The 24281-nt window shown below is 43.5% G+C and overlaps 1 protein-coding gene across 3 annotated transcripts in view; it reads left to right on the plus strand.

Annotated features, from left to right (window-relative positions):
- Positions 1–544: 544 nt before the first annotated feature.
- NIN (ninein) overlaps positions 545–24281 on the plus strand; it is a 130038-nt gene continuing 106301 nt past the window's right edge. For all 3 annotated transcript variants that reach the window (XM_032236754.1, XM_032236772.1, XM_032236763.1), the window contains exon 1: positions 545–710. The gene's annotated coding sequence lies outside the window, so the exon portion shown is untranslated. The remainder of the gene's footprint in view (positions 711–24281) is intronic.

Consider the following 24281-nt stretch of genomic DNA (forward strand, 5'->3'; position numbering starts at 1 on the left):
TTTACAACCTTTCTTGCTGCAGTTAAGTTAATCACTGCAATTAAGTTAGTAACCTGGTTAAGTAAATCTGGCTTCCCCTTTGACTTTGCTTGTCGGAAGGTCGCAAAAAGGGATTGTGTTGACCCCAGGACACTGCAATGGTCATAAATGAGTCAGTTGCCAAGCATCTGAATTTTGATCAGGTGACGACGGGGAGGATGCTACTGTCCTAAGTGTGAAAAACGGTCCCAAATCGCTTTTTTTCAGTGCTGTTATAACTTTGAACGGTACCTAAACGAATTGTTGTAAGTCGAGGACTGCCTGCACTTGTTTTTTTAAAAAACTGAAATTTGTCCTCCGACTGACAAGCCTTCATTTAGTGACTCTATGGAATGGGAAAGGGGGAGAACAGGAGCTGGACGAAGCATTGACTGCCGAGTGATCGGGGCATTCCCCCCGTGCCCCAATTCTTCCTCCTGCTTGCTCGCGCGAAGCTGCGCCTGCGAAGGGAGGTCTCCGGCCCCGCTCTCCTCCTCCCGGGCGTTCCCAGTGCGCAAGCCCGCCCTCCCCTCGTTCCGTTCTCGGCCTGCTTCTGCTTTCTCCCTTCCCCGTCGCCCACTTCCGTCTCGATCGTCCGGAGAGCCCCCCGTCCACCGGGAAGCTCCAGGAGGCAGCGCACGGGCACGCGATGCCGCCTTGACCGCCGGATGGAGCGCGGAGCCCTGAGGCTGGTAAGGCCGGCTCCGTTTCGCGTAATTGCGCGCGGTTGCCTCTCTCGGGTAGCTGGGAAACGTTAGCCGAGGGCGAGTTGCAAAGCGACCCCTACAGGGGACTCGGGGGTACTGTGGGAGGGAAAAAGCGAAGAGGGCCCCGAGGGAAGAAGGCGAGAGGAGAGATCTGGGTGGAAAGTGGGTAACAGCCCGTGCCCCGCTCCGCAGACTCCGGGTATGTGAGTCGTGTGAAGGCAGAGAGACCGCCCTTTGCTGTGGGGATCGGCGAGGGGGGACGAGATGGTGTGAATGCAAAGTGGCTGCGGGAAGGGGGAAGGAAGGACGCCAGGGAAATGCAATCCCCAAGGAGAAGGGGCACTATAGCCATCAGCCTTTTCCAGCACTGTGGCGTGCTGGCTGGGGAAGATGGGTGGGTGTAGTAGAATAGAATTCTTTATTGGCCAAGTGTGATTGGACACACAAGGAATTTGTCTTTGGTGCATATGCTCTCATTGTACATAAAAAGACAAGATACATTCATGAAGAATCATAAGGTACAGCACTTAATGATAGTTAAAGGGTACAAATAAGCAATCAGGAAACAATATCAATATAAATCGTAAGGATACAAGCAACAAAGTTAGAGTCATATATAGTCAAATATATCCCGCGAGTAGCTGGTAGGAAAACGTCAACTAGTTGGGCGAAGGGTTGGGGACGTCAGAAAAGTGGGGTGCGTTTCCAAAGGCGAGCAATTAACCAAAACTGGAGGGAAGCGACCGCGCCAGGGAGAGTAACTGCAATAACGGGAGCAATAACGGGAGGTGAGAGAGCCGAGCAAACGGTCTAGTAGTAGACGACTCACTTTGCGGGGGTGACGCAGGCTGAGAAAGTGGGCCGTTCTCTGGAGCAGCCAGAGCGGCTGGGAGGGAGAGAGAGAGAGAGATTTGAGGTGCGGGGGGGGGGGGCGGGGGCGGAGAGAAGCTTCTCCCGGCTAACGGAGGGGTGGCCGGTGGGACTCGAACGAAGGAACCACTGTGCGCCCGGCGCGGATTTGTCAGGTGGATGTGAAGGCGGCGTTCACGTGTGGATGGGGGGAGAGGGAAGAGGGGGAGCTGACTACCCGAGGGAGGGAATCCAGACGGAGGAGAGGAAAATCGGAGGCGGCTCACCTCTGCCCCCCTCTGGGGCCGCCCCTTAGAGATGCTAATATCGTTCCAGTCCTCTTTCCTCCCCCCCAACACTCCGCTCAAGACCCCAGCCCCGAGACGGAGGACTACAACAAAAGCCTCGTCTGTGGGGCCCTGGCGGGATTGCTGAAAGCAGCGGCGACAGCAGCAGAAGCGGGAAGGGCGACGTGTAGTTCCTGAGGCAGGTGAGATTTCGGGGTCGGGGCAGGGAAAAGAGAGGTGTCCGGAACGCAGCTTGGGAGGACCCGGTGCCTCGTTCTCACGGCACTTAGAATAAAACTCCCGCTGGAAAGGAAGCCCGGTCTTCCTAACGCCGTCTCGGAGGCTTTCTGGGGATCCCTGGCCCTCTTCCCACTTTTAAGGTGCTGCGTCTTTCTTCCTCCAGCGCTCAGCCTCCTCTCGTAAGCCCACCTGTCTCCTGAAGAAAAAAAAACCCGAAGGTGAACGCTCTCCCCCCCCCACCGTTTTCGTTTTGACTTGGACAATGGAGAAAGGGGAGGGGGGAGAACTAGTCAGTTTCATTGTTTGTCAATTGCCCGCAGCTGTAATCTCTGGTAGCTATAAAGAAGTAACGTCGTTGGGAGGGGAGACAGTAGGAAGGGGATTGTTTAGCTTTAGCAAAAGATTTGGGGGGGGGGTGAGATTCTTCAAATTTGCTCTTCCTTAGAAAAAGTTGAATGCCTCTTTGTGTTTGTGCCTCTGTGAGAAAGTCAGGCAACTTAAAATGCCGGGTGCCTAACTAAGAGGGCTTTAGAACTGCCAACTGATCAGTTTGCTCTTTAAGTAACTTCAGAGGAAGGGTTTGTAGTTCGGCAGATGGAGAAAGGTAGATCTTCCGAGCTTTAGAAGGTAGCAAAGTTTCTATCTTCAAGAAAAAAAGAGGAGGATCAAATCAACTATGAAAGAATAGAATTGCTACTCTCGTGGCTTAGTAGTATCGCTTACCCCCTTCATCCCCAATACTCGGATTTCTTTCGATTTTTTTCACATTTGGAGTAAAGAAAATGCATGAGCAGCATCTTTTTCAAAACAGCTAAAGAGGAGAAAAAGTTTTATAAGGTAATATATTCCTACAAGTCATTTACTAGTGAACTATTCATGGGTTACTCAGAGTAATGGGGGGGGGGTGTTCATACGTTAAGAAACTAAGGGCTGAGTTCACACAATATATTGGGCTAAATATGCCTGGCTAGTTTGTGTTTCAGTGACTGAGTTCTTCTAATAGAATACCGTAGATTGGATAAAAATGAAAATGGATCATTTGGGTTATTGTTTTAGTATCTTGTGTAAATGAAGCCCTCAGATTAAGCTAAGGTTTGTGGGAGCATAGCAGGGAACAAATAATTCATTCACTTTTAATATGATGTATGACCTGAGTGCATCCTTTGTTTGTGTGAATGTGCTTTATTGACTACATGAGCTTGTTCCTTGCAGCTTTAAACATTTATGTCAGTTTTGCCAAATCCTGCTAAGGAACATATTGCAACTCTAATGTTTCCAAGTTCTCAGAATCTCAGTGTTTGAAGCAAACTCTCAGATAGGCTGAAGAACAAAAGATTATTCAGAATTACAATATGGAAACTCTGATAATCACTTAATTGTTATTCCTGGACACAAATGAGAGGCTTGTGGGACAAGGAGGGTCCCCCATTGCATCTTTCTCCCCCTCTCCAGATCACCTTTTGAAAATAGAGGAGTGGGGGGGGGGTTGTGTTGATTTTGAGGTTTTTCTCATAAGGGTTGATTGAGTTAATTGCTCCATAGTACCCTTCTCTATAGGGACGTGGTGTCTAAGACGCTGAGCTTGTCGATCAGAAAGGTCAGCAGTTTGGCAGTTTGAATCCCTAGCACCACGTAACAGAGTGAGCTCCCGTTACTTGTCCCAGCTTCTGACAACCTAGCAGTTCGAAAGCATGTAAAAATGCAAGTAGAAAAATAGGGAACACCTTTGTTGGGAAGATAACAGCATTCCGTGCACCTGCATAATTTAATCATGCCGGCCACATGACCACGGAGACGTTTTGGACAGTGCTGGCTCTTCGGCCTTGAAATGGAGATGAGCACCGCCCCTAGAGTCAGGAACAACTAGCACAGATGTACGAGGGGAACCTTTACCTTACCTTTCTCTAATTTCCATTCACATTTCACAGAATGAAAACTGGTGGGTCTGTAGGTTCCCCCTTCCCCTTATTAATGGAAAGGTTTATTATGGAAAAAACCCCATTACAAATAAAAAATTTACATATGCACAGTGTTTCACAAGTCTGCTTCAGAGCTATAATCATAAATTTTCTAGGGCTTTCCAAGCAATTTTATTTGGCTGAGATTTCCTGGAACACAGCCTGGTTAATCAACCTCTTCTTTGCAAATGCAAAAAAGGGTTTTCAAATTATTGGAAGTATTGCCTGGCCTGAATTAGTGGAGGGGGAATGTGGGGATGGCAGTGATAAATGTTCGACTGGCTGGCACTGGGTGGTGCGAATGATAGCTTGCTCAGCAAATGAGGACAGTTATCAGCTGTAAAACTGACTTTCCTGGTGACCCTTGAAGTGGCTTGTGACATGATTGACTGCCACCGTGGGTGCTGCATGCTCCTTTGTGTTCTGAGCTTCCCCTTAGAGATTTTCTTCCTGTGTTGCTCTGCTGAAGCTTCTCCAGGCAATTTGTGTTCCATTTATGAGACCAGAGACATTGTAAATAGCTGATAAGTTGAAAATGGTTAGGAAACAAAATTGCATTTTGCCTGAATTATTCTCCTGTGCTCATTTTTTAAAATTATCTACTTCAGAGGTGGGTTGCAGGCGGTATGCCCGGTACGGGCGTACCGGAGCCTGCCCAGAGCACCGGATACCGTTCCAATATGATAGTCTGGAGGGCCCACTCGCCCGCCTGAGCTCCTTACCGTGTTTTAAAGCTTTCGATGCTTATGTGCATGGTACATATATCCGTGACCTGACAAAAGCGCAAACGTCAAAAGCGTGCCGACAAAACCGCAGCGCTAAAACCGCGATGTCAAAAGCGCGCCGACAACAGCGCGATTTAAGGTAAGGTAAGGTTTAGGTGGGTTAGGGTAGTTAGGTTAGGTAGGTTACAGCGCGCTTCTGTCGGCACGCTGTTGTCGGCGCGCTTCAGCGCTCATTCGTCGGCGTGGTTTTGTCGGCGCATTTTTGTCGTTCGCGCATTTGTGGTGGAACACATACATCACCTGCGCGATGCTCTGCCGAGCAGCTAGAGCCTCACGGAGGCTTGCGGAAGCGTTGTTTGCAGCTACACACATGCGCGCACTGCACGCGTCCATAGGGCAATGCCGGGCCCATTCCAACCGTACCGGTTGGAACGGGATCTGGAACCCACCACTGATCTACTTGGACATTTAGAAGCAACTTTTCTTTACGACACATATTGAATTGTTTCATGCATCACACTGATGTATGGTTGGTATCATCATGATTTACTGAATAAATAACAGTGTGTCCTTAGTGAGATACACAGACCCCAGTTATTGCTTCTGTAAGAGACTGTAATTTGTGGCCTAAAAGACTCATGTTTGCTCAACTTGTACACCATTAGTTCAGGATTGAAATGTTGGTAATAAGATTTAAAGCTAGTCAACCATATTTAGGTCAGGATTAGTAGAGTTAGTCTTGGGTGCACATATTGTGTGCAGCAGTGGTGAAATCTAAGTTTTTTTGCCACCGGTTCTGCGGGTGTGGCTTGGTGGGCATGGTCATGTGACCGGGTGGGTGTGGCCACTTTTTCCACTTTTTAACCATTTTTTCCCTGCCAGTTCAGGCAAATAGGCAGGAAAAAATGCTTTATAAAGAGTGTGGGGGGGGGACGTTCAACAATCGCATGGATCAGCTGTGAGCCGGGCGATTGTAGGACCCTCTTTGTTTCACTTTCTAAAGCATTTTTGTCCTACCTATTCACCCAACTGGCAGGAAGAAAATGGTTTAAAAAGTGAAAAAAATGGTTCCGACGATTGCAGGGCTCCCAGCTGTTCCGCACGATCGTCAGAACCAATTCCCCTCCACACTTTTTAAAGCTTTTTTTTTACTACCGATTTGGGCGAACCTTAGCATTTTTTGCTACCGGTTCAAATGAACTGGTCAGAACCGCTAGCATTTCACCCCTGGTGTGCAGCCAGATCAGTACAGGGTGAGAAACTACTTAGTTCAAAGCAGAACAAGTTCTACCATTCCTTCCCCGACCCTAGATATTGCAAGATCATTCCATTTCCCTTCTGCCTGACTTTTCTCCTATGAATGGGTCACCTCCTTGTATCTGAGAAGTTGCAAACCTACCACAATTACTCGTCACTTCCACTGAAATAGAAGGTTTCCAGATGACCAAACCACAGAATAATATAGAACTGAGTCAAAGAAGCTTGGATTGCAGCAATTGTAGATTTCTAAAACAGGTAGAAATTAATAGGCTCAAGCTGCATTTAGAAACAGAGGAATCTGAAGTGATGAAACAGGGAGAAAATCGCTATGTTGGTAAGGAAATGAGAGAAGAGTTAGTTGTATTTTTCTGGTTTACTACAGATCATTTTACTTTGGGTACTGTATTAAAAGGTATGGAATGGTTCATTCATAAGCCAGATTCCTTAGCCATAGTTTATTGAAGAAACTGGTGGCTGGATAATCCAAACAAGTAAAGCCAAAGCCCATGGCATACATCATTTATAAATTATCATACACAAAGACTACAGCTGAAAATTAACAGTTTTCCATCATTTTCAGGAACACCCTGAAATAGGCATAAAACAATTAAAACAGCTATATTCCCCCAAAAGGGGAACCCCTTACCCAATTTCTGCTAAATGCATAATTATATCTATGCCTTCTATGGTCCATAAATCCTCAATAATGGTTCTTGGTCACCAAAATATGTTCTCTTGTGCTTAGCATTTTATATTTTATCCAGTTAAATAACCTAAATGTAGTATACTGCATGAACTCACCCTACAGCTGGGTTCACATAATACAATAGGCCATAGTTTCAAATGCAAATGCCAAGTCTTATGCAACATGCTAAAGCAAACCAGCCATATGTTGGCTCACTTTAATGTATGAACCCAGTTAGAATCTGACTTTCTAATCAAGAAGATAAAAGCCTAGTTTCCTATGGTGAATATATGGTGTCTTCCTGGTAACCCCCTGATGTGGTCTTTGTTCTCTCTTTAATCCAGCCCATTAGGACTGTGCAACACTTCAGATTCAAAGACCCAAAAATGCTTTGAAAGGTAAAGGATGCTAATGTAAATCCATCTGCCATTGGTTAAGCTAAGTGCTTATTTTTGTGAGATTAAGGGGACATGTTTGCTTTAAGGAGTTGAGGATAGGTAACAGCGATCGTACAGCCTGGTATCCTGAAATATCATTTTGCTTTTGAATTTGAATTGCTACTGTACCTGCCTGCCACAAATTACTAATATGCAAGCATATGACTAGAAAGGTTGATAGAAACACGGGTGACTGCCCATAGACCATCTGTTGCTTACTCAGTGCCTTCCACATGTATGGCTGGAGCAGCAGGAGGTTATGGAACTTCAAATCTAAATTATAGGGATAGAACAGGGGCCTCCAAACCTGGCAACTTTATGACTTATGGACTTCAACTCCCAGAATTCCTCAGTCAGCAACCTGGCAACATTACAACTTATGGAATTTGGATAGGGATGAAATTGTGGAGTTGTGGAGAACTGGTAGCAGAAAGTTTGAGTCGTTTGGAGAACCGGCAAATACCACCTCTGGCTGGCCCCAGAGTGGGGTGGGAATGGGGATTTTGCAGTATCCTTCCCCTACCATGCCCACCAAGCTATGCCCACTGAACCAGTAGTAAAAACATTTGAATTTCACAATGAGTTTGGAGAGGAACTCCTGGGGTAGAGGAAGCAACAGGCTGCCTGTACCAGAAAGAGCCGTGTGGCTCTGCCCACTTTCACAAACCAGTGTCTGAACTGCTGGAAACAACCCTTACAAAGTTCTGCAGGTGAAAATCGAATACCTGATGGTTGGGAATTGCCTGACTTCCTGACAATTAATCCCACCTGCAGCCAGCAACATAATAACTGAGAGCAGTGGGAAACCACAGAATGATTTTCCTGTCTTGGAAGAGCTACCGTAACTAGGTTTGTTTTGGAGAGCAGCTTATCATCAGAACTCTCTAGAAATTGGTTCATTTAAAAATAGTCGAATCTTGGCAAAGCAAGCCCAGTTTCATGGATGGAGAGTCGCAGGAGAGCTAGTTCAGCAGCACCAAAGTGATTCTATGGGTGAGATATCTGGGGTAACTTTTTTTTAATGGGGGACTGGGAGTAGGAGGCCAAACCTTCCCAGTTTTAAAGAGCCAGGACTTAATCTTTGCTGATACTTTGGGAAGTGCCTCAAGGACTGAAATGGGAGGAACTGACTTTCAACAACTTCTGGGTCTGACCGTCTCCCCAAGATGACAAAGCAGCTAAAATGGGGAAAAAATTAATTATCCTTAGCATGGGAGATGGGGTGTTAAAAGGGAATATGAAAAGTCATGCTGCTGAAATGTCTTTATTGTAACACTGAATTTCAATTCAGGGGTTCTGGAGGCCCCCCCAAGGGTGGTGCTTGGTGGATTTCATGCAAGATATTGTCCCTTGCTTTATCCAAATCTGAAGTGAAGGGTTAAGCCTGGAGAAATCAGCTTAGTGCCCTTCCAGTCAATTTGCTAGCTTTTCGCAGACAAGATTTTGATGTCTTTGAGGGAGAAGTATTTTCAAGACATGATTGTGTTTGCACATGCACACTCCTGATTGAGTGAATATGTACAAAGTTCCAGTTTACTGTCCCCCAAATAGGTGGTTTTTTTAATTGAAGCTACAGGCTTACAATGCAGTGGCAACCCGAAATGGCTGCCCTGTTGGATTGTTTATCAAAGAATCCTCAGATCTAGCAACCAATTAAGTTCCTTTGGATAGTGACATTGGGACATATAAATTTAATAAATAGAATGATCCAGGAGGCAATTTTGACTTCAAATGTCATAAAAAGTCTAGCTTATTGAAAATTCTAGTTTTATGGAATGGGTTCATCTATATAAAAATAGATCCATATACCATGTCTTCCCGGAAATAAGACAGGGTCTTATTCTTTTGACTACCAAAATAAGCGCTTGGCCTTATTTTTGGGGAGGTCTTATTATTTTTGAGGTGCAGGAGGCAGTGATGGCTGCTGCTGTGTGGCAATATTTTCAGGGAGACGGCTTATTTTTGGAAAATGACTTATTTTAACGCATGTGCTGAAAAGCCCGACTGGACATTATCCAAGGAGGTCTTATTTTCAGGGAAACAGGGTGTTTGCTGGCTAATTAAGTTGGGTAGCTACAATAAATTTAAATGCCCAGAATAATTGAGGTGGGGAATTGAGCATATTTTGTAAACAGAACTAATCTTTCACACATCTGGAAAGTCTCCAAATAGGGAAAAAATATTTTGAAGGATAAAAGTAGCAACAGAACTTGGCAACGTACCAGAAGCTGGTGCAAAATCAGTTGGGAGAATTTATATGTCGTTCCACATCTGCTGGGAACATATGCAGCCTTGGATGCGGGGAGCTTTCTGGGAAGGTGAAGATTTTAGGGCTGGAATAATATTGCAAAGTGCTGGGATGACGGATGGGGCTTCGCCTTGTAGGGTGGGATTTTAAGAGAAGCCTTAAGATTCTTAGTTGTAATCCTAAAATAGGCTTAATTAGCATTTACACTGTTGTTTCCTACCTCAAAATGGCAGGAATCTGCTGCCGATTGTCACTAATCATAAATACAGGAAGATATAGAAAAAGGGTCTCGGGTTGCTTACTTACTTAGGTACTAGGAGACTGTTTAGTGTTTGATTTGTTTTCAAATAATCATCCCCAGATTGGGTGAGGATGTATTTTCTTTATCCTATTTAAGTAGTTTGGGGATATTTTGATATGTGTGTGTGTGTATGTGTGTGTGTGTGTGTGTGTGTGTGTGTGTGGTGTGTGTGTAGTCATCACTTCTGCTCAGTTCTGTTGCTGGTCTAGCTGTCTGTCCCTGAGGTGTTCCAAATATTTAGAAGGCTTTTATGCAGTGATGCTATTCAGCCGGTTCTATCTGTTTCGAGCGAACTGGTAGCGGTGGCGGGGGGAGGCTCCGCCCACCCGTCCAGACTTCATTATGTCCCATTTTTGACGCTCTGCGCATGTGCGGAAGGTCCTGCACGTGCATGGAGGTGGCACCCATGCGCTCACATTTGAGAACCAGTAGCCAAGGTTCCTCTGTTCCTTTGAATGGAAGCAGATTCTCTGCATCTCTTCCTCCCTTTTGCAGACTTATAAGTAAATGTTGATTTAAAATAAGCCAATTCTATTATTGTTAGTAGTTTCTGGAACTTTTCAACTCAATCACTTACCTGTTTGTGAGCTTTCCTTGGAACCTTTAAGTTTGCAGTGGATTTGATCTTTAATAAGTGTTTCTCACAGCCCTGACAGTTGATAATTTCTTTTGTCTTCTCTTCCTTGCTTAATTAAGACTGGAAAGAAATCTTCCACACTTAGAACTGCCTTTCCTAATCCTTCAAATGAGTTGGTGACTATTTCCATCATTACCCAGCCTCTATTGATGGAAATGTAGACAAACCATCTGAAGGACAATGAGTTAGGGAAGACTATTCTGAGTGTATAATTTTTAGCTTCACTTTAACTCAGGAATGAGAAGGAGAAAAGAAAAGGTATTTTAAAATAGAGGAATGATTTGATGGCTAAACATGACTCCAGTTTTATGCTGAATGGGTGAGCTTGGCTAATGAATGAATGCCCAAATGTGTATATACTCACAATAAACTAGTGTATACAAAGTATTTTCACCTAGGTTCTTTACAGTATCTGAGTCCAGTGCTTTGCACTGGGACTAGCAGCAACCTCCAGTAGCTGGCAGTGAATTCCACCACCACCACCACATTTCTCTGCCATCTGGAATCATTTGAAAGTTAGAACTTTGCAAATGCCAGAAATTGTTTCACTATAAAGTTTGATGTACTGCATGCTGTTTCTATATTTTCCTGGAAAATCTCTGCAAGATTTCCCAGGGAGAGAAACAGATCAAGAGATTTGCTCAGTTTGCAAACATTGCAAGTCCCAACTGTGTGCTACTTTGAATGATTTGAGACTGGTTAGCCAATGCCATTCCTATTGCTATATTTTGTGGAATGATCTTTTAGAGTTGGGAGTACTTTATACCTTTGTAAAAAAAAAAGTGTATCACTTCTTATTCTCTCTTCGGGAAACCTGATGTCTTTTACTAAAATCTACGTGGAACCCAAGTCAAGGAGCACATGATTTCTCTAGGCCAAGGTGCCAGGAGGCTGCACATCAGGCAGATATTCAAAGTCAAGGCAAAACACATACGTGCTTCTATGGGCATGTGTGTGTGTGTGTGTGTGTGTAAAATATACCAATACGTAATTGAATGCCTTATGTCTTTACTTCTTTTCACCTTCTGTTCTATTAGAAAGATTATAGTTTCATTATAGTTCCCAAGGGCTTTGAAAGCAACACCTAAGTCTTCCAAAGACCCATGCCAATGCCTGATTTAAGGGTAAGAGGCATTTTCAGGACAGCTGATACAAGGAACTTGTTTGGCAAGCTTATCTAGCTGAGCACTTTGTTCCAAGTTCTCCTATGTTCTGAGGTGCTTGTGAGCTTTTGTTTCGCTTTATTTGGATTTTGAGCTTGGTCATCCCAAGTTATGCAAGAATGGAGGACTGAATGGAGTCTGCGAGGCTTACTTTGGTGGCAAGTGTCACGTTCTGAGCATGCGCTAAAATAAAGAGTTTAAGCGGGAAGCGCTCGACACCCGATTGGCTGATCGTTTGACAGCTCCTGTATAAAAAGGGAGCTGTCCAAACGAGCAGCGCGCATTCCTGTCTAAGAGCCGGTTCTGAAAGTTAGCCTGTATTTGTTAGGGAATAAAATTTGTTAGCCTTTATTCCCGTCTCCGCCTCAGTTCTTCTGGCTACCCACGGTCCTTTGGTACACACCAGCAAGGATGGGGAAGGGGAATCTGTTGATGTAAACCAGGCGTCTCCAAACTCAGAACTTTAAGACTTGTGAACTTCAACTCCCAGAATTACTCAGCCAACCATGCTGGCTGAGGAATTCTGGGAGTTGAAGTCCACAAGTCTGAGACCCCTGATCATAAACTATTGGGAAGGTCTCTTGAGCAAATTTTGTGCCCAGGAGAAAACCTGGGCAAAGGAGTTTGCCATTGCTGTCCCTGCAGTTGTCCTCTGGACCAGCTTTGCCTGGCACCTGATCACACTATATCTATTTGTACATTTCTGGAAGGTTGACCCTGTCCAAACACTCCAGCCATGTTCTCAGCCACTGGGCCATCTGGAGGAAAGATACAAGTCTGCCTATAAATACTGACAAAGGCTCCTGGGAGGTGGAAGGAAGCAACCTTCCCTTTGGTTATTTCCTCATATAATAGAATTTGTAAGGTCTGCAGTTTACACTTACATGGGAGATTGTTTCGGTAACCTCCCTAATGTTAGGGATCCTACATATTTTAAATTTTTATCCTGCTTTTATTTTTTTTAAAGTAATTCAAGAAGCAAACATACCAGTGGTGGGTTCTGGCTGGTACAGCTGGTATGGCTGTACCGCTAGTAGTTGGGAGCTGCAGCCACCGTATCGGTATGGTGGCTCATTTGGCCCACCCACGCCCACATTCCATACCAGTTTTAAAGCAACCGGTCAATTGCGCACACGTGCACAGCGTGCGGTGCCTGCGTGACCTCCAACGAGCAGCTGGGTGTCGCAGGGGTGGTGGAGTGCACATGCGTGCGCAGCATACCAGTAGCGATGGGAAGAGGAACCCACCACTGAAACATACATAATGCTAATTTCTCCCCCCCCCCTTCTAATGTAGATTGGGCTGAAAAAGAGTATTCCAAAGTCACCCAGTTGGCTTTCGTGCCTAAGGCAGAACTAGAACTCACAATATCTCCTGGTTTCTAGGCCAACACCTTCACCACTGACTCTTGCATGTACCCTCTTTGCATAAACCTCCCCATCCCCAAACTTGGGTTGTTAATGTTGAGTTGCAAAAGACAATGAACAATCCTGAACCCATAGAGAGGAGGAGCAATATCTACAACAGTGCTTCTCAAACCTGGCCACTTTTAAGATGTATGGCTGGCTGGGGAATTCTGGGAGTTGAAGTCCCCATATCTTAAAATTGCGAAGTTTGAAAAATAGTGATTTATAATCTGAACTGTTTTTCTTATTTTTAGGAGCATTGTTTTCCAAATGGGTTTTTAAACTTTCTGGACTTATAATAAAGTATTATGAATTCTGAGTGCCCCTTGTGAGTCTCCTCATATGGGCCATGACTGGTCACAAACCAACATCCATTATCATAAGAAACATTGGTGATGTTGTATCCATCTACATATCTCTACGTACAAGTTTCCTTTTTTTTTCATGGGCACCAGGGATGGGTTCTGGCCTGCTTTACTGCCAGTTCGCTCGTGCGTGCATGTGCAGTTCAATTAAAATTGTTCTGCGCATGCACAGAACTCCAAAACAAGATGGCAGCAGCAACCGGTGAACCAGCTCGGGGAGCGTGGCAGGCCTGGGTCGCTGCCGGTTACAGCAACCCAGGCTGCCATACCACTACTGCTTTGGCCGTACCGGGCCAAACTGGTAGGAACCCACCTCTGATGGGCACACTTCCAAGCAAGTTGTAACCAGTTTGCCCCCCGCCCCCCTTGGAATATCTTTGAGTTTTTTGTAGGGCCCAGGAGGTTTCTTAGAGATAAGATGAGAGAGGAAGATGGCATTTTGTATCACACTATACCAGCTTCCCATTTTATTGCTTTTATGTAAAAAAACACCTATACCTTCAAAATGTTGTGTGAGATTAGGAACATGCCAGTGTCAAAAAAGATGTGCAGTTTGCTGTAGACTTCTGGCTTACAGGGCTAAAAGAGTGGGATAAAGAGTAAGAATAGAGATTGTGTTCAAATTTTTGTCTCTGGCATGGTATGGCTGTAGGCATAAATAACTTGGAACATAATATAGAAATGAGAGTCTGCTTCATATAAGCTGTGGATCTCTTTGCTAAAAGTTAAGTTTCATACGGGAAGTGCAGGTGTGTTACTATCAAAAAATGAATGCCTGGTTTTTGTTGTGTGTGGGAGGGAGTTGTGCTATGATCTGCAACTAGAACACTGAATAAATTGGCAATTCCCTGGACAACCTCCCCAAGGAAGAATAAGCCGTTGCTAGGAGACAGACCAATCTTTGCATGTCACCAGGACACTCGCACGGCTTTATGCTGTTGTTCGGTGTACACTGAAAACTTGAGGCCGGCTTTCCAACTATCAGAATTCAGACTGCTTTCTTAATCTGGGAGTTTGATCTTGCCTCAGTCATTCTGAAGTGCCCTTAGTTCCCTTTAAAATGCTTTCCCTTCCTTGCTGCTTATTTATTGGATGTAAATGGCTGTTCTTCAATGATCTCAGGTGGCCTTGCATAAGATGATTATTGCTCTCAACTTTATTTACTAAAAAAAGAAAATCTCTTTTGGTGGGGGTATTGCCCATATCTGCTCTGTTGGGTTCTAAAGTCCCTGATTTCTGGTGTAACATACAGCGGGTCAAGCCTGCAGCCATATTTTCTTTTGGATCTTTGGCCTGCCACACTTTCTATTATTCTACTATGCCTTTTCTATTGTGGGAAAATGGGATTGTACGGAGTTAGGTACTATGTAGCCAAAACAAAATTTCTTCTAGAAATCCAAGGTCATCCTTTGTCTCTGCACCTCTGCACCTGACTGGACCTGGATGGGTGGAACTGCCAGCATGGCAGTGGGAAATTGGACCATGTGATGGGCTTGTAGGTGTGGGACAAGATCTTGAACTTTCAACTGGGTGGGGAAAACTGGGAAGCTTTCAGATTCGGGTTTTCCCAGATATGCCAACATGGCTCTCATAATAAATTGGAACTTTGAGCAATACTTTGCCTTGGACTCTAATTTATTTTTGGATGCTATTTGGAACCCTGACACAGAGCTCTTTGTCTGTATAAACTTTAAAAAAGTTTATCAGAAATCTGAGTAATGGATGTACATTACGAGAGGAGGATGTAAATCTTTATTTAAAGCAAGGATAACTTTTATTGTCAGAAAAGAGAACAAATCTGATGAAGCCTGAATCGGTCCCTTCCTTCTATCAGGTAACTTCTATGCTATGTCAAACACCAAGCCTTACATAGTTTGGGATCAGGTTACTTGAAGGACCACATCTCCCCTGTTACATCCATTCAGCTCATCAGGAAGGCAGGGCATGCTTTGGATTCTGTTGATCATCTGGTGGGACCACAAAAAGGGGCCTCCTTGGTGGTGGCTCCTTTTTCATAGAACATCATTGCTCCTGAAGTATGGTTGTTTTCACCCTGTTGCTTTTCTGAAACATGGTTTTGTCAGCAGTCCTGGGGACCACGAATGGAGACAGACCAAGTGGCTGATTTGATTGTATTGTTGCTGCCATGGGGGAGGTTCAAAGGGTGGGAAATGGGTTTTATTATGTGGTGGATTTTTAAATTTTGTAGACTGCCTGGTGTCACCTACATGTGAATTGGCAGTTATATACATCTGTTTAATAAACAAAAACAATAAATGATTAAGTTCCTTGCTTACAAGTTTGCCCTAAAAAGATTAAATATGAGTAAACCCTTTGAATGTAATTTCCCCATGACTAAAGTGCTCATGAAACTATGTAAGCTGGCTTTGCACAGTGCACTTTGTTATTTTGTTATTCTGTTAATAAATGAGTTAGAGGGGACCTTAGAGGTCTTCCAGTCAAACTCCCTGCTCAGGCAGGAAACCCTGTACCATGTCAGACAAATGGTTCTCCAGTCACTTCTTTAAAACTTCCAGTGTTGGAGCATTCACAACTTCTGGAGGCAGGTCGTTCCACTGATTAATTGTTCTATCTGTCAGGAAATGACTCATTAGTTCTAGGTTGCTTCTCTCCTTGATTAGTTTCCATCCATTGTTTCTTGTCCTGCCTTCAGGTGCTTTGGAGAATAGCTTGACTCCCTCTTTTTTATGTCAGCCCCTGAGATATTGGAATCGTGCTATCATGTTATCCCTAGTTCTTCTTTTCATTAAACTAGACATACCCAATTCCAGAAACTGGAGGCTAAATGTTTTAGCCTTCAGTCCCCTGAACATCTTCGTTGCTCTTCTCTGTACTCTTTCTAGAGTTTTGACGACCAAAACTGGATGCAATATTCCAAGTATGGTCTTATCAAGGCATTATAGAGTGGTATTAAGACCTCACATCATCTTGATTTTATCCCTCTGTTAATGCAGCCTAGGACTGTGTTGGTTTTTTTTGGCAGCTGCAGCTCACTGTTGACTTATATTTGATTGTCCACTAGGACTCCAAGATCCCGCTCACCATTACTGCTATTGAGGTACCATCTATTCTATACCTGTGAATTTGGCTGTTCTTGCCTAAATGTATAACATTACTTACTAAGCCAACAACAATAATGACCTGGAACAAAGATCTGTGAATTTTGTGGTATACAGCTGCCCAGGAGGGAACTATCTCCCAAAGCATTTACTTTGATTCGGGTCTATCTGTTCCTGTAAATTTGTTTTTCTTTTTCCTGCTTTGACAAAGCCTTACTTCAAACACCTAGGGAATCCATGAGATGCAAGGGGATGGTTTCTCCCTGCTTACCTCAGCTAAAGCTCTTTAGAGGAACTGAAGACATCACTTGCTGGATGAATGGCTGGAGCTCCTGTTTAAGGAAGGAGATTGTTTACACAGAGACATTCCCAAGTGCACTGCGTGGGTGCTTGAAGAAACTAATAGGAGCATTCTACACTACTTTAGTAATGGGAATTCAAAGAGCTTGTTATTACCATATGGCCTTGAATACAGGTGGAATATTCAAGTGTAGCAAAGAGGCTTGTGTGCAGCCTCTTCCTGTGCATTGATCCCAGGGTGCACCTTGATTTACTGAGGGGCTCTGGGAGATGAAGTGCCAGAAGAAACACCTGGGCTACTGTTGGATGAAGAAGTGTTTTTCGGTGAGACCAGACTATCAGGGTAACAGAGTGGTATTCAGCAGATTCTGACAGGTTCTGGAGAACCGGTAGCAGAAATTTGGAGTAGTTCGGAGAACCCGTAAATGCCACCTCTGACTGGCTCCACCCCCATCTATTCTCTGCCTCCCGAATCCCAGCTGATCAGGAGGAAATGGGTATTTTGCAGTAACCTTCCCCTGCCATGCCCACTAAGCCACGCCCACAGAATCGGTAGCAAAAAAAATCGAATCCCACCATTGCAGGGCAACCTGGTCTACCCAAATATGGGACGGAGCATTCTGCTTCTGCTTTCCCCTTTCAGCCCTAATCCAGGAGCCTTCGCAAGCAGTTGCTTACGTGACAAACTATTTTTGTGTTACATTTAAATTTACCGACAAATAAATAAAGGCTTAGTATAGCTATTTCAACCTGTTTAGCTCTCATCAGCTAGCCATACCCTTCTGGGATTCAAACCTGGGCCTCTTGCATATTAGGCAGATGTTTTGGAGTTGGAGTAACTCCAACTGGACAAGGGTAAAAGCCAGTGGTGGGATTCAGCCAGCACGCACCTATTCGGGAGAACCGGTTGTTAACTTTCTAAGCAGTTTAGAGAACCGGTTGTTGGAAGAAATCTCCTTTTGTTTTCCCCCACTTTCCAGGGCTAATCCTGTAACGAAGGCAGGAAGAAAACATTCTGGTGTTGTTTCTTGTCTAATCTGTATTGCTCTGCTTACAGAAACTGCCTCTCCGGTTAACCCTTATTACTTTGTAACAGCTCAGGCAAAGCGCCCATCGACTTGAGTGATGTTGAGTTGGCCACGTCCACACAGTCACATGACCACCGAGCCACGCCTACCTAGCTGGTCATTAGGGCAGAGAACCGGTTGTTAAATTATTTGAATCCACCACTGGTAAAAGCCCATATTAGGGATTAGCTTGTGGCAACAAGGGTAGCAAAATGTCAATAGCTCTCCATCCTTATTGCATCCACTGATAGCCATCCAGCAGCTCTGTTTTGGATAACCTGCTTCCTGTGGAGCAGGGGTGTCAAACACAAGGCCTGTGGGCCACATCCGGCCCGCAATGTGGTGGGATCCGGCCCACGAGGCCGTCCTGGAAAATGTAAGGTGCCGATAAGGTGAACGTAATCTTGGCTCACTTGGTGTTCTCCAAAGGTTCTCGATTTCCATTTTCCAGAATCACAAAATAGTTTGTTCGGATAAAGGATTCTTGGAATTGTAGTCTAAAACATCCGAATAGCGGCAAATATCCTAGCTCTGTTTCTGGATAAGAAGACCTTGCTCCCAGGCAAAAGGGGGAAAAAATAGCTCTGATGGAGACTCGAAATGGAAACTTTGTACTTTTCTGTCCATGCAGTAACTATGAATATTTAATAAAATCACATGTAAAATAAAACGGATGGAGAAAGAAGAGAAGCCTAGGAGAAGAAAGTGAGAGCAACTCTGTACTCTTGAAACTGCCTTCCAGGGAGGGAAATGGATTCTAGTTATGGACATTCTGACAGGATGCCTGAATGGGGCACTTTTCTAGCTTTTAAATAAAGAAACAAACAAACAAATAAACAATCTAGTGCACAGTTCAGGTGAGGCAAATAGTGTTCAAGACATATAGATGTATACCCAGAGACAAAGAGTAGGCAATATTGTATTGCCTACTCTCTCTTGAATTAGTGGTGTTGTCCATACATTTTGGGTAATTTCTCTATGGGTAATCGATGCAATGTTTTTACCAGGAGTGGTTAGCATGAAATATAGTTTTCCAAGATTTCATCACTAACCAGTTTTTAAATTCATCTGGCTTGTTTCAGCAGCATCATTGGTAGGGGACAAACATTCTCATATATCTAGAGCCTATATCTTCATATCTAGAGCCGTGATGGCGACCCTCTCTTGCGGGCACGATGGGGTCACACGTGCATGCACTGGGGACAGGGAGAGCACAGGTAGGGTTCAGAGGCATGCAGGGGCAGGGCACGGGGGGTGGTCACATGCACATGCATTTATGCAAAGTGTGCATGCTTTTGACACGCAACAACAAAAAGGTTAGCCATCACTGATCTAGAGACCTCACATTGTTATTTATCCTTTGTGAAAGGTCCAGTCATTTTAATTTGTCGCAGTAAACACTGAGAATAATTAAACAACTTTCCTTGTACTGTCTATCTCTAATCACGATGTAGATAGTGCACTGATTTCTTGTATCAAGTGTCTTGCTCCCTTTCTTTTGTATCATACTTCCATTACATAGACTTGGCCTTTATGTATTCTTCATTTCACAATATTGTGGTCTCTAAGCCATGATGTATAGCTTAGTTACTAGACTGTGTCAAATCCCCTTGTGGAGTAGGAAATCAGAAGGCAATCACAAACTATTTCTGTTCTGTTGCTAAGATAACATCCCGGTTGTGTCTTGAAACCATCAGCAGCTGAGCTCAATTCAGAGGTGGCTTGCCTGAACTAAATAATAGCAAACAGATACTTGTAGGAAGTCTATTAGCAGATTGTCAAGGCAGCCTACAGGGGCAATTCTTCGTTCCTAGCACTAATTATATCTGCCTTGAATATATGGTGATCCACCACTCTCTGTTTCTATTCCTGCTCATCTTACCATGTACCGTATTTTTCGGAGTATAAGAAGCACTGGAGTATAAGACACACCAAGATTTTGAAGTGGCAAATTTTAAAAAAAAGTTTTTGCACTCTGCACACCACCCCAAAACGCCTGTTTTATGTGAAAATGGTCCTGTTTTTGTAAAAAAAAAAAAGGGGGGGGCATGCATAGCCTTTAGGAGGCTTATAGAGTGCTCTATGGGGGGTGGGGCAAAATGAGCTAAAAGAACACCCCGTCTTCCACTCATTTCTACCCTCTCCAGCCCCCAGGACCACTCTGGAAACCGCCTAAAGGCTATGCACGGCCATTTGGGTGAAGGGGGCAGGGTTTTGGGAGGCCAAAATGTTGTTTCAGTGTATAAGACCGCACCCAGATTTTCACTCTTTTTTGAGGGAAAAAGTGTGTCTTATACTCTGAAAAATACGGTATTCTTTGGTATACCCTGTACAAGGCCGCCTTATATAAGCAGAGTACTGTATGTAGCTAATAGTCCAACTTCTTAGCTGTTACACCTAATAGGCATGTAACCTCTTCTCCTTTCATGGATTGTGTGAAAGCCAGCTTTCTCACAGATTGTGTCCTTCTGTATAAACGTTGAGTTTAATTTCCATTATTCCTAACACATATGCCAATGGGGACAATGGAGGGCATCAAGATGGGAATGGCCAATCTGATCACTTTCCAAGCTAGCTGCACATTATTGCATCAAGTGTCATTTTGAAGATCAAACTTTGGCCGGATTTATTATTATGATGATGTACATTAATAGGCTGGCCAACTCCAGTGGGCTCTGCATTGTTTATAGGGCACCCTGAGCCACAAACCAGCCGACTGTGTTATCTCACAGAGTGTTGTGCAAATTTAGAAAATTGAGCATGATTCAGTTCATTCTAAATAAGCATATCGTACATACATTACACATCCATTCTGCATCTGTGCAAAACATTGCTGCTTGCATCTGCTTGGAAAGGGGTGCCAGCCGATTGATTGCATGTCTGGAGATCTGTAATTATGAAAAAGGGGAAAGCGCCCATCCCCTCTTACGCCTATCATAATTTTTATAAAGCTGTCTAATACCCTCTTTGTCTTTCCCCAGAATCTTTTGTTTGCCTTTCCCAAAGCAGAGTTAGAAAACCTGGAGTCAGAGTGCCATTGGCTCTTTCTTAGCGTTCCCTGCCTGTAACACAGCCAAGCATGCATCTGTGTATTGGCACAGGTTCACATACAGCCTTATCTGAGCAGCTCTTCTTATTCTGGGCCATCAAGCTGATCTCCGATAGATTAGAGCAGTGAAGGCAGTGATGGCGACCTTTTTGGGACTGAGTGCCCAACCGAAACGGTGTGCATGTGTGCACACCAGAGCCCGGGAACCCGAAGACGTGTGCACCAGCCAGTTGGTCTTTGGTTTCCAACACATGTATGTGCGCACCAGCTGGTCTTAGCACGTGCCTGAGCACCGGCAACCCGTAGACCAGCTGGCCAGCACGCGCATGCCCATTTTCTGGGCCATTTTCAGCCTGTTTTTCGGGCTCTTTCAGGCTGTTTTTTGGATGTTTTTAGGACATTTTCCAATGCTCCAGAGCTCATGAAGACCAGCTGACGATATGTGCGCCAGAAACCAGAAGAGCAGCTGGCGATGGCACGCAAGCTCTGCTTGCCACCTCTGGCATGCATGCGATAGGTTTGCCATCACGGGATTAGAGTATCCCACCCCATTGTCCTTTCTGACCAGTAGTGGCCCTCCAACCTTATTCCCGAGACTCTGTTTCTTAGTATGTTTTTTTATTATTAGTTCCTCAAAATTTAAAATACAAAGAGAAATAAATGTAAAGGGGAAAGTAAGAGAGGAAAAAAGGGGAGAGGGGAAAGTGTAGTGAAAAAGGGAAAAAAGAAAGAAAAAGCATTGACTTCCAGCTCTTTTTAACACAATAGAATAAAGTAATAACCATTCTGTAACAATAACCAGGGGTGGTTTCCTGCCAGTTCTAACCTCTTCTATAGAAGAGGTTCCACAAATGAACTGTGCCGTTTAGAACTGGTTCCAGCTCCCTTCCCCCTCCCATCCGCAACACGCTTTCCCCACCCGCCGCTCACTGATTGGCTAACTCACCAATTGCCCCCCCTCCTCTAAGAGTCCTATCTAAACCTTAAAGTCTTAAAGCTGTCAAGTTTGAACACCCCTGGGGTTTTTTTTTCTAAAGGGTTAGGGGCCTTGTAACTTGACAGCTTTAAGACTTGAACACTTCAATACCAGAGTTCCTGAGTCAACATGACTGGAGGAGGAATTCTCAGAGTTGAAGTCCACAAGTCTTAAAGCTGTCAAGTTTGACCACACCTATTTTTTTTCCTAAAGGGTTAGGGGTGCAAGGGTCTTGTAACTTGACAGCTTTAAGACTTGCGTGCTTCAAATGCCAGAGTTTCTGAGCCAGCATTTTGGTTGTTAAGCAAGAGTGTTGTTAAGTGAGTTTCACCACATTTTACAAGTTGGCCACACCCACCCAGTCACATGGCTGGCAAGTCACTCCCACAAAGCAGGCCACACCTACAGAAGAGGTTCTAAAAAAATGTGAAACACCACCACTGCAATAAATCTGCAGAATCAACAAAACTCAAAGTCAGAGTTTTATGTGTTTTTGTCCTTTTTTTATTCACATTTTTAATGTTTCCTACTATTTTTCTTGTCTTACCTTTTGGTGCTTTGGAAAATAGTTTTGACTCCCTCGTCTTTGAAGGACCGCTCAAATATTGGAATAGTGTTATGCCCCCTCTAGTCCTTCTTTTCATTAGACAAGGCATATCCAGTTCCTGTAACCGTGCTTTGTATGTTTTAAGCCTCATTAACATTTTGGTGTTCTTCTCTGCGCTTTTTCCAGAGCCTCAACATCTTTGTATTGTGGTGACCAGAACTGGATGTAATATTCCTAGTATGGTCCTCCCAGACCGGTATAATGAGAGTGACCATTCACTCCTTCCAGTGAACTCTAAATTATGGCAGAGACTGCTATAAAGAATGCAATTTGTTTTAAAAATGAGAATTGGAGGAGATAAGAGATTTCTTAATCATTCTTAAGCATGCTTTTGCTCCAAAGAATATGTGGGAGGTGTTGGGGGGGTGATTATGGAGGCATTTCACATTTTGCTGTTGGCAGTTAAGATAAAGTTTGCAGGAGATGAACTGAATTATAAAATTGACCTCTGAAGAGGTTGGCTTCTCTGCAATTTAGATAAGAATGGCAGTGGAGAAAGGCAGAGCCAGCTGAAAGGCAATTAACTTCCGAATGTTGTTCAACAGTTAATGATCTTGATTAGGTGTTTGCTTTTGCTGTCTGGCTGGAAATGTCTGAAATAATACTTGGCATGCAGTGGATGGAAAGAGAGAATTCAAACATTGCCAAGAAATATGAGAAAGAGACCATGAAACAAATGAGAAATCGACCTGGCTCACAATTACTAAGCTGCGTTTCATTCTCAAAACTATCCATGTTGGATACAGCCCAAATATACTTGTGCTGATGACTGAAGAATATATACAATGTGATCCGGATCCAGCTTAGTGTTTTAGTGATGATACAAGCCTTTATAAAACTTTTGGTCAAAGATGCCCATCCTGAAGACATAAGAATTATCATGTTTAGCATGTTTCTGTAGTACTGGCTACTTTATTAAATCTGGTAATAGCACTGATGCTGTGGCTGTATAATATTATGAATTACAGCTATAGTTTTGTTACTTTAAATATAGAGCAGTTAATATAACTTGTCATGCAACTTTTAGTTTAAATCTCTTTATTTTATGGTATTATAATTGTTAATATAATTACGTAATTACATCAGTTGTTTTATTCTATGTTTGTACTGCTTTTAATTATAAGTGCTTTATATAACTGCTCCTACTGTGGCTGTCAGGGGTGATATGACAAAAGAGCTTAACTTTTACTATCATCTTTGAGATATGCTCAGTTAATACAAACCATCTTGAAAGTGGATTTACAAATGACAGGCTACAGATAAAGATACTACATGGATAAAGATGCTACATTGGACATTACAAAAGAAATCAGGTGATATTGTAATAGTTAAAAGCAATATGCAAATAGTAAACCAAGAGAGTAACCTGGATTATTTTCCTGTTATATTTATAAAAGTGGATTGTGAGATTCTACAAAGCTCTTAACAAACCATTTTTAATTTTATATTATAAGGGTATTTAAGTGGTTCATATGTATGGGGGAGGAGGCATCTTACACATTTGATTGTGAATATACAATCAAGGAGAAAGCATGTGAACATGTGTTCACTGTGGGACAAATGAATTTAGTTAATCTGAAAGTCTGGATTACTTAGGTAGGTGTTAGATCACTTGCAGGCTGATCATCCAATAAAGGGGTTTGTCCAGGATGGATATAGGTCACGGAATGATTTTAGCTGTGACCCATTGGCTATAGTAGCAATTTCATAACAGTTTATCACTGGGTACTAATTTGATCTTACGTTGTTTTTTAAATTTGTGAGCAGGTATTGGTTAAAATATTTGGTTCATATCTGTTATGAATATATCTTTTAACTTAGGGGTCTTTTGGTTTACGTATCACACTAAGATGCTTATTTATGGAATACTGCTAAATTAAACTTGGCAGGGTTATCAAGCAAGATAAGTAATTGGT

This window comes from Thamnophis elegans, chromosome 1 (genome assembly GCF_009769535.1).
Source record: "Thamnophis elegans isolate rThaEle1 chromosome 1, rThaEle1.pri, whole genome shotgun sequence".
Taxonomy (NCBI): Eukaryota; Metazoa; Chordata; class Lepidosauria; order Squamata; family Colubridae; genus Thamnophis; species Thamnophis elegans.